This window comes from Oncorhynchus kisutch, linkage group LG17 (genome assembly GCF_002021735.2).
Source record: "Oncorhynchus kisutch isolate 150728-3 linkage group LG17, Okis_V2, whole genome shotgun sequence".
In the NCBI taxonomy this organism is placed as follows: domain Eukaryota; kingdom Metazoa; phylum Chordata; class Actinopteri; order Salmoniformes; family Salmonidae; genus Oncorhynchus; species Oncorhynchus kisutch.
In genome coordinates this window covers 42,064,068-42,073,077 of record NC_034190.2, presented here as the reverse complement: position 1 = coordinate 42,073,077, position 9,010 = coordinate 42,064,068, and positions in this window count along the sequence as shown.

Sequence of the window (9,010 nt, the reverse complement as noted above, 5' to 3'; positions counted from 1 at the left end):
GAATTGAACCCTGTGGCACCCCCATAGAGACTGCCAGAGGACCGGACAGCATGCCCTCCGATTTGACACACTGAACTCTGTCTGCAAAGTAATTGGTGAACCAGGCAAGGCAGTCATCCGAAAAACCGAGGCTCCTGAGTCTGCCGATAAGAATATGGTGATTGACAGAGTCGAAAGCCTTGGCAAGGTCGATGAAGACGGCTGCACAGTACTGTATTTTATCGATGGCGGTTATGATATCGTTTAGTACCTTGAGTGTGGCTGAGGTGCACCCGTGACCGGCTCGGAAACCAGATTGCACAGCGGAGAAGGTACGGTGGGATTCGAGATGGTCAGTGACCTGTTTGTTGACTTGGCTTTCGAAGACCTTAGATAGGCAGGGCAGGATGGATATAGGTCTGTAACAGTTTGGGTCCAGGGTGTCTCCCCCTTTGAAGAGGGGGATGACTGCGGCAGCTTTCCAATCCTTGGGGATCTCAGACGATATGAAAGAGAGGTTGAACAGGCTGGTAATAGGGGTTGCGACAATGGTGGCAGATAGATTCAGAAATAGAGGGTCCAGATTGTCAAGCCCAGCTGATTTGTACGGGTCCAGGTTTTGCAGCTCTTTCAGAACATCTGCTATCTGGATTTGGGTGAAGGAGAACCTGGAGAGGCTTGGGCGAGGAGCTGCGGGGGGGGTGGAGCTGTTGGCCGAGGTTGAAGTAGCCAGGCGGAAGGCATGGCCAGCCGTTGAGAAATGCTTATTGAAGTTTTCGATAATCATGGATTTATCAGTGGTGACCGTGTTACCTAGCCTCAGTGCAGTGGGCAGCTGGGAGGAGGTGCTCTTGTTCTCCATGGACTTCACAGTGTCCCAGAACTTTTTGGAGTTGGAGCTACAGGATGCAAACTTCTGCCTGAAGAAGCTGGCCTTAGCTTTCCTGACTGACTGCGTGTATTGGTTCCGGACTTCCCTGAACAGTTGCATATCACGGGGACTATTCGATGCTATTGCAGTCCGCCACAGGATGTTTTTGTGCTGGTCGAGGGCAGTCAGGTCTGGGGTGAACCAAGGGCTGTATCTGTTCTTAGTTCTGCATTTTTTGAACGGAGCATGCTTATCTAAAACGGTGAGGAAGTTACTTTTAAAGAATGACCAGGCATCCTCAACTGACGGGATGAGGTCGATGTCCTTCCAGGATACCCGGGCCAGGTCGATTAGAAAGGCCTGCTCACAGAAGTGTTTTAGGGAGCGTTTGACAGTGATGAGGGGTGGTCGTTTGACTGCGGCTCCGTAGCGGATACAGGCAATGAGGCAGTGATCGCTGAGATCCTGGTTGAAGACAGCGGAGGTGTATTTGGAGGGCCAGTTGGTCAGGATGACGTCTATGAGGGTGCCCTTGTTTACAGAGTTAGGGTTGTACCTGGTGGGTTCCTTGATGATTTGTGTGAGATTGAGGGCATCTAGCTTAGATTGTAGGACTGGCGGGGTGTTAAGCATATCCCAGTTTAGGTCACCTAACAGAACAAACTCTGAAGCTAGATGGGGGGCGATCAATTCACAAATGGTGTCCAGGGCACAGCTGGGAGCTGAGGGGGGTCGGTAGCAGGCGGCAACCGTGAGAGACTTATTTCTGGAGAGAGTAATTTTCAAAATTAGTAGTTCGAACTGTTTGGGTATGGACCTGGAAAGTATGACATTACTTTGCAGGCTATCTCTGCAGTAAACTGCAACTCCTCCCCCTTTGGCAGTTCTATCTTGACGGAAGATGTTATAGTTGGGTATGGAAATCTCTGAATTTTTGGTGGCCTTCCTGAGCCAGGATTCAGACACAGCAAGGACATCAGGGTTAGCAGAGTGTGCTAAAGCAGTGAGTAAAACAAACTTAGGGAGGAGGCTTCTGATGTTGACATGCATGAAACCAAGGCTTTTTCGATCACAGAAGTCAACAAATGAGGGTGCCTGGGGACATGCAGGGCCTGGGTTTACCTCCACATCACCCGCGGAACAGAGAAGGAGTAGTATGAAGGTGAGGCTATAGGCTATCAAAACTGGTCGCCTAGAGCGTTGGGGACAGAGAATAAGAGGAGCAGGTTTCTGGGCATGGTAGAATATATTCAGGGCATAATGCGCAGACAGGGGTACAGCGGAGGTAAGCCCAGGCACTGGGTGATGATGAGAGAGGTTGTATCTCTGGACATGCTGGTAGTAATGGGTGAGGTCACCGCATGTGTGGGAGGTGGGACAAAGGAGTTATCAGGGGCATGAAGAGTGGAACTGATTCTGCATAAGCAGAATCAGAGAAAAATGTAACCCTTTCCCTTCTCCCATTTTACAGGCAGTGGTTAGCGCCAAAAGTTCAGCCTGTTGACCTGAGAAAGTATCTGGTAATGGTTGTTGTGTGTGAGTGGTACTATCAATTGTCACAATACCAAACCCTGCATGTTTCTTCCCTGTAGTTTGATCTATATATGCAAAACTGTCAACAAAAAGCTCCAAGTCAGCATCAGTGTCAGAGAGGTAGGGCTGGTGCACCTAAGCAAGAACAGTGGGCTCCAGTGTCAATTAAGAATGGGATAGTTCTTCCATGTACACAAAGTTTAATTATTGGGTCTTTTTCCCATCTTTGAATATGGACTGGGGATGATCTGTAACGGCGTTCTTCGTTTGTCGAAAGAGAGTCGGACCGAAATGCAGCGTGGTGGTTACTCATGTCTTTAATGAAATAAATGACGATACAAATACGAAAACAACAAACGGAACGTGAAACATAATACAGCCTATCTGGTGAAACTACACAGAGACAGGAACAATCACCCACGAAATACAAAGCGAAACCCAGGCTACCTAAATACGGTTCCCAATCCGAGACAACGAGAATCACCTGACTCAGATTGAGAACCGCCTCAGGCAGCCAAACCTAACTAGACACACCCCTAATCATTAGCAATCCCAAATCCTATAAAACCCCAATACGAAACACAACACATAAACCCATGTCACACCCTGGCCTGAATATATAACGAAAACACAAAACACTATGACCAAGGCGTGACATGATCATTGCTGATCGTCAGGAAAATAGGAACTGTTGGTGTTCTGATTTCTTTGTGGCCAGTGTCGTGGTAATTTCCTGTATTACTAAATAAGGAGAGTTTACAAACCACACACAACTCAGAGTTATATTTTAAACTTAATCTTTTAATAATATGAGCTTCACCATAGCTCTTTGACTCTCAGATCAATTCAGTGTCTATAAATGAATTCTGAGAGTGCTTACAAAAAGAATACTTCATCTTTTATAGCCAAGATACACTCCTCTCAACTCACAATGACGAACCACAGATCTTAGAAACTTCACAAGGGGCCTTTTACTTGAAAGAGGAGTATCCCATAGCCAGATAGCATTAGCTATAAATTATCATTCAGTTTGCTCTCTAAGACGAGGTTCTACTTCTCGTTCTTGGTACTTCCTATTACCAAAACATTACCACATCCAATGGCATATATCAATTGTCAATTCTAGATATTCCCATCTCAAATACAACCCACCCCTGGACAAGCTCCCTGAGGGGAGTGAGCCTCTAGGTCATATACTATGAAAGATAAGTTTCAACATCAGAGGGGACATACAATGGTTCCAGGCACTGCCATACTCCTCCCCCCAATGGGAAAAGGAGGGAGTGACTGGAGTACAGACATTGTGGAGCCCTTCACATGGTTTAACATAATACACTCACATATGAAGACAATCCTGACCTCTCCCCTCTCTGGGCTCCAAGTGACTTTCCCACATAAGCATATTATGAAAGTAAATAAAACATCTTATTTATCAATGTTACCTAACTAATTCTGATTCAGCTACGACACCAGACATCTCCTCTTCCCCCTCTCTGTGGTTGATTTCCTCCGTGTCCTCCTTGGTGGCCAGGATCAGGCTGGTAACCTCCTTGTGCCTGCTGGGAAGGTCCTCCATAGGTTTGGGGTTGCTGCTGATATCCACCTTGTTGGTATCCTCCTCTGTGTCCTCTTCTGAAATTTCATCCCCCTCTTCGGTTCACTCCAGGTGTTGTAGCCCGTCCTTGATATTGAGGATTTTGTGGACATTGGCTCCTCATGTGTCCAAATTGTCCACACCCCAGCATTGCATCGGTTGCATTCTGGGTGATGGTGGGCCCCATGGTTGTGGGTTCCCATAGGTCTAAGGGGGAAATTGTACAGAAGACACTATGGGCTGTGGTTGTGATGCAGGTCCACTTGGGGGCACTGTAGGGACAGGAGTGTTCATTATCACCATGTCAGGCTCACCTCTTTTATTACTCTTCTCCAATTGAGCCAATTGGGCCTTTTTTACTGCACCATCAAGCCTCTGTTTTCTTGATTCCTCTGCTTGTTTATCACAAAGCCAGTTCTGGCAGTGGTGTCTCATATAATCCTCGTGCTCCCAACCTGCTTTTCTATCCCAGACCACGACATCCCTCAGTTGCGTCTGTACTTTTTCTGGGAGGTTGCGGCAGGCTCTGTCATAAAACATGTTCTCGGTGACTTCAGAATGGTCATGGTGCTCTCCCAATTCCTCAAGCCATTTCTGTTTCAGGTTATCTATCCAATCTCTGAAATCTGAGTCGGGTCCAAATTTATAGTCAGATAGTCTACTCATGCCTCGCATGGTAGGGAACATATCTCTCAAGCAGTCCCATGGGTGTTGTCTGCACTGGCTTAACTCCAGCTCAGCGGGTTGAGCCATTAACCTGGGATAAAATTTCCTTCATATCTCCAAGGCATAGGGTCTGGTGGCCGTGCCTTGTTTCAAATTCTCTTATCCAGACTTTGGCTCCTTTTGACATTCTTGGTAGAGATTTAGCAGCAATTGCAATATCTCCAAAATGTATTCAGCATACATTTGTCCCCCCCGGGCCTTGTTTGTACACTAGAGGGAACATGCCATTTGGGTCATCATTCAAAATTCTTGCGCCATATCCTCTACATTTTTCCACTTCCAGTTTCATTCTTTCCATTTTCTCTTCTATATCACCTTGCATTCTTTCCACGTCCGTGAGTTGTTCTCTTAGTTCGTCATATTGTCTCCGGTTTTCCTCTGAATCGTCATCCTATAGTTCCCTTAGTTGATTTCCAAACTTTGTTCTTCAATCATAGGTCTGGCAGTTCTCACTGGTTTGCATGAGATCTTTTTCTTCCTGTCTGTTTCCCAGTCCCTCTCGGGATCCCAGGGTCCAATATATTTTTTTGCTTAAATTTTTGTTGTTTATTACATCATCCCGTTTGTGTTATTTCATAGTTATGATGTCTTCACTATTATTCTACACTGTAGAAAAAAAAAGAAAAAAAAACTTTGGATGAGTAGGTGTGTCCAAACTTTTGACTGGTACTGTATATAGGAGGAAGGTGGAATCCTATTACACCAGCTCCAACGCTCATCCTATGTGGCAGGACGTGCAAACGATAGCTCATCCTATGTGGCAGGAAGTGCAGACGATAGCTCATCCAATGTGGCAGGAAGGGCAGACGAAAGCTCATCCTATGTGGCAGGACGTGCAGACGATAGCTCATCCAATGTGGCAGGAAGTGCAGACGATAGCTCATCCTATGTGGCAGGGCGTGCAGAAGTTAGCTCATCCTATGAGGCAGGACATGCAGACGATAGCTCATCCTATGTGGCAGGAAGTGCAGACAATAACCCAGCCAATAACCCAGCCATGAGCCATGAGTTGCCACCCAGCCATGAGTTGTCCTGCGATTATTGAAGTCCCAAAAGAGCTAAAAGCCTTTTATGGTCGCTTCGATGAATGTAACACTGTGCCTTCTGTGAAAGGCCTTGTTTTTCCTGATGACTGTGTGATTTGTCTTTCCGTGGCCAGTGTGAGCTAAACGGTTAAACAGGTTAACAATCACAGGGTCGCCGAGCGGAATACCTGGGCCCGGTTCTCAAAGCATGCGCAGACCAGCTTGCAAGTGTCTTCACAGACATTTAAATCTATCCTTGTCTCAGTCTGTAGTCCCAACATGTTTCAAGCTGACCACTTGTACCCAACAAGGTAACCTGCCTAAATGACTATCGCCCTGTGGCACTCACATCTGTAATTATGAAGTGATTTGAAAGGCTAGTCATGACACCATCTTTCCAGACACCCTCTACCCACTCCAATTTGTATACTGCCCCAACAGATCCACAGATAATGCAATCTTTCATTTCACTTCACACTTCCCTCTCTCACCTAGAAAAGGGTGGAAATATCTATGTGAGAATACTGTTCATAGACTACAGATCAGTGTTCAACACCATAGTCCCCTCCAAGCTCACCACCAAGCTAGGGACCCTGGGACTGAACCCCTCCCTCTGCAACTGTATCCTGGGCTTCCTGACGGGCCTGCCCCAGGTGGTGAGGATAGGCAACAAGACCTCCACCACGCTGATCCTCAACACGGGGGCGATGAGACAGCCTACAGGGAGAAGGTCAGAAACTTAGCAGGACCACAACCTCTCCCTCAATGTCAGGGTGGCAGGTAGCCTTGTGGTTAGAGCGTTAGGCCAGTATCCAAAAGGTTGCTAGATCAAATCCCCAAGCTGACAAGGTAAAGATCTGTATTTATGCCCCTGAACAAGGCAGTTAACCCACTGTTCCTAGGCTGTCACTGTAAGTAATCATTTTTTCTTAACTGACTTGCCTAGTTAAATATATATGTTTAAAGTAAGACCAAGGAGCTGATCGTGGACTATAGGAGCGGGTAGAAAGCTTTCAGTTCCTTGGCCTCCACATCACTAAGGACCTAACATGGTCAACGCACAGCAGCACCTCTTCTCTCTCAGGAGGCTGAAAAGATTTGGCATGGGCACTCGGATCCTCAAAAAGCTCTACAGCTGCACCATTGAGAGCATCTTGACTGGCTGCATCACCACTTGCTATGGCAAATACACCGCCCTTGACTGAAATTGAGGGTAGTGCGGACAGTCCAGTACATCACAGAGGCAGAGATCCCTGCCATCCAGGACCTATATATCAGGCAGTGTTAGAGGAAGGCCCAAACAAATGTCAAATACTCCAGCCACCCAAGCCAGAGACTGTTCACTCTGCTACCTTCTGGCAAACGGTACCGGAGCATCGGCTCTCGGACCAACAGGCTCACAGAGAGCTCCCACCCCCAAGCCATAAGACTGCTAAATATTCAAGTAAGGGTATCTGAACTACAGTGTCTGTACTGACTCTATCTTGAACTGACCCTACACACACTCACTAAACTATATGTACAAACCATATACAAACTCACTCGCACACACTGCATTGACACGCCCACACAAAACCCACACACATTCACATGCACTACATACGCACACACATACATAACATACGCAGACTGACACAACACAAACACACATACATACACCTTACACACACACACGCTGTTGCCGCTTTGTTCTTAATTTGACTGTTATTGTTATCCATCCTGATGTCTAGTCACTTTACCCTGCCTTCTTGTACATATCTACCTGAAATACCTTGCACATTGATCTGGTACTGCTACCCAGTACCAGTACCTGCTGTATGTAGCTCCATTCTTGTGTATTTTATTTTATTCCTTGTGTTACTATTTCTATTTCTAAACTCTGCATTGTTGGGAAGGGTTTGTATGCAAGCCTTTCACGGTAAAGTCTATACCAGTTGTATTCGGCGCATGTGACAAATATGCATGTGATTTGATGATTTTGATATAAGTCATCTGAAGAGACGAAGAGACTAGTGTGACATGATAACCCTGCAAATATACCATTACACAGTAAGTTTTAAAAAAATTGCAAGGCTCAAAATAATAGGAAAATTATGACCTTTGCAGAAGGTTCTCGTAGTATAAAAAGAAAGAAAGTCACATATTCTGTGTATGCTTCCAACAATTGGGTAAACTTAACAACCAACGTTTCGGCAACATAGTGCCTTCTTCAGGTTTTAGTATACCATCTTGGGTGTGGGCAGTTTGGTTTGGCTGTTTCTCTCAATGACCCTGTAGATATTCAAGTTCAAGATATTAGAGAACTTGTTTGGTTGTGCAGTTCAATTTACTATCATAGGAGTTATACAAATAGAGAACCCTCAAGCATGACAAGCAGCACAAATGATCTCTGTCTAAGGATAAGCCATGGGTAGTGGAGCACAATGAGGCTCAAAGAGACATTGAATGTCATATGTGAGTTATACGCTGATGATGCATTGGGAAATAAAGAACGGGGAAGAGCAGTGGTGTAAAGAACTGAAGTAAAAAAATACTTGAAACTACTTAAGTACATTTTTGTGGTATCTGTACAATACATTGTTTTGACAACTTTTACTTTTAATTCACTGCATTCCTAAAGAAAATAATGTCGTTTTTACTCCATACATTTTTCCTGACACAGAAAAGTACTCATTACATTTTGAATGCTTAGCAGGACAGGAAAATGGTTTAATTCACACACTTATCAAGAGAACATATCTGGTCATCCCTACTGCCTCTGATTTGGTGAACTCACTAAACACATGCTTAGTTTCTAAATTATGTCTGAGAGTTGGAGCTTGCCCCTGGCTATCAGTACATTTAAAAAACAACTAGAAAATGTGGTTGTCTGCTTTGCTTAATGTAAGGAATTAGATATTATTTATACTTGAATTTTTCCTTTTTTCCTTAAGTACATTTCAGCAATTACATTTACTTTTGATACTTAAATTTAAAACCAAATACTTTTAGACTTTTACTCAAGTAGTATTTTACTGGGTGACATCCACTTTTACTTGAGTCATTTTCTATTAAGATATTTTTTGCTTTTACTCAAGTATGACAACTGGGTAGTTTTTCCACCACTGGGAAAGAGTATTAGATGATTGAGAGGGAAAGGGGTGTCGGCCAAAAATATTTGAAAAAATTATAAGGCTGGGTGTTGTTGCTAGGTGACCCTCCCTGGATCCCATGTCTTTTTGCTCAGCAAATGATGTCATCCTTCTTCACAACGTATGCCCACACCACACACACACACACACA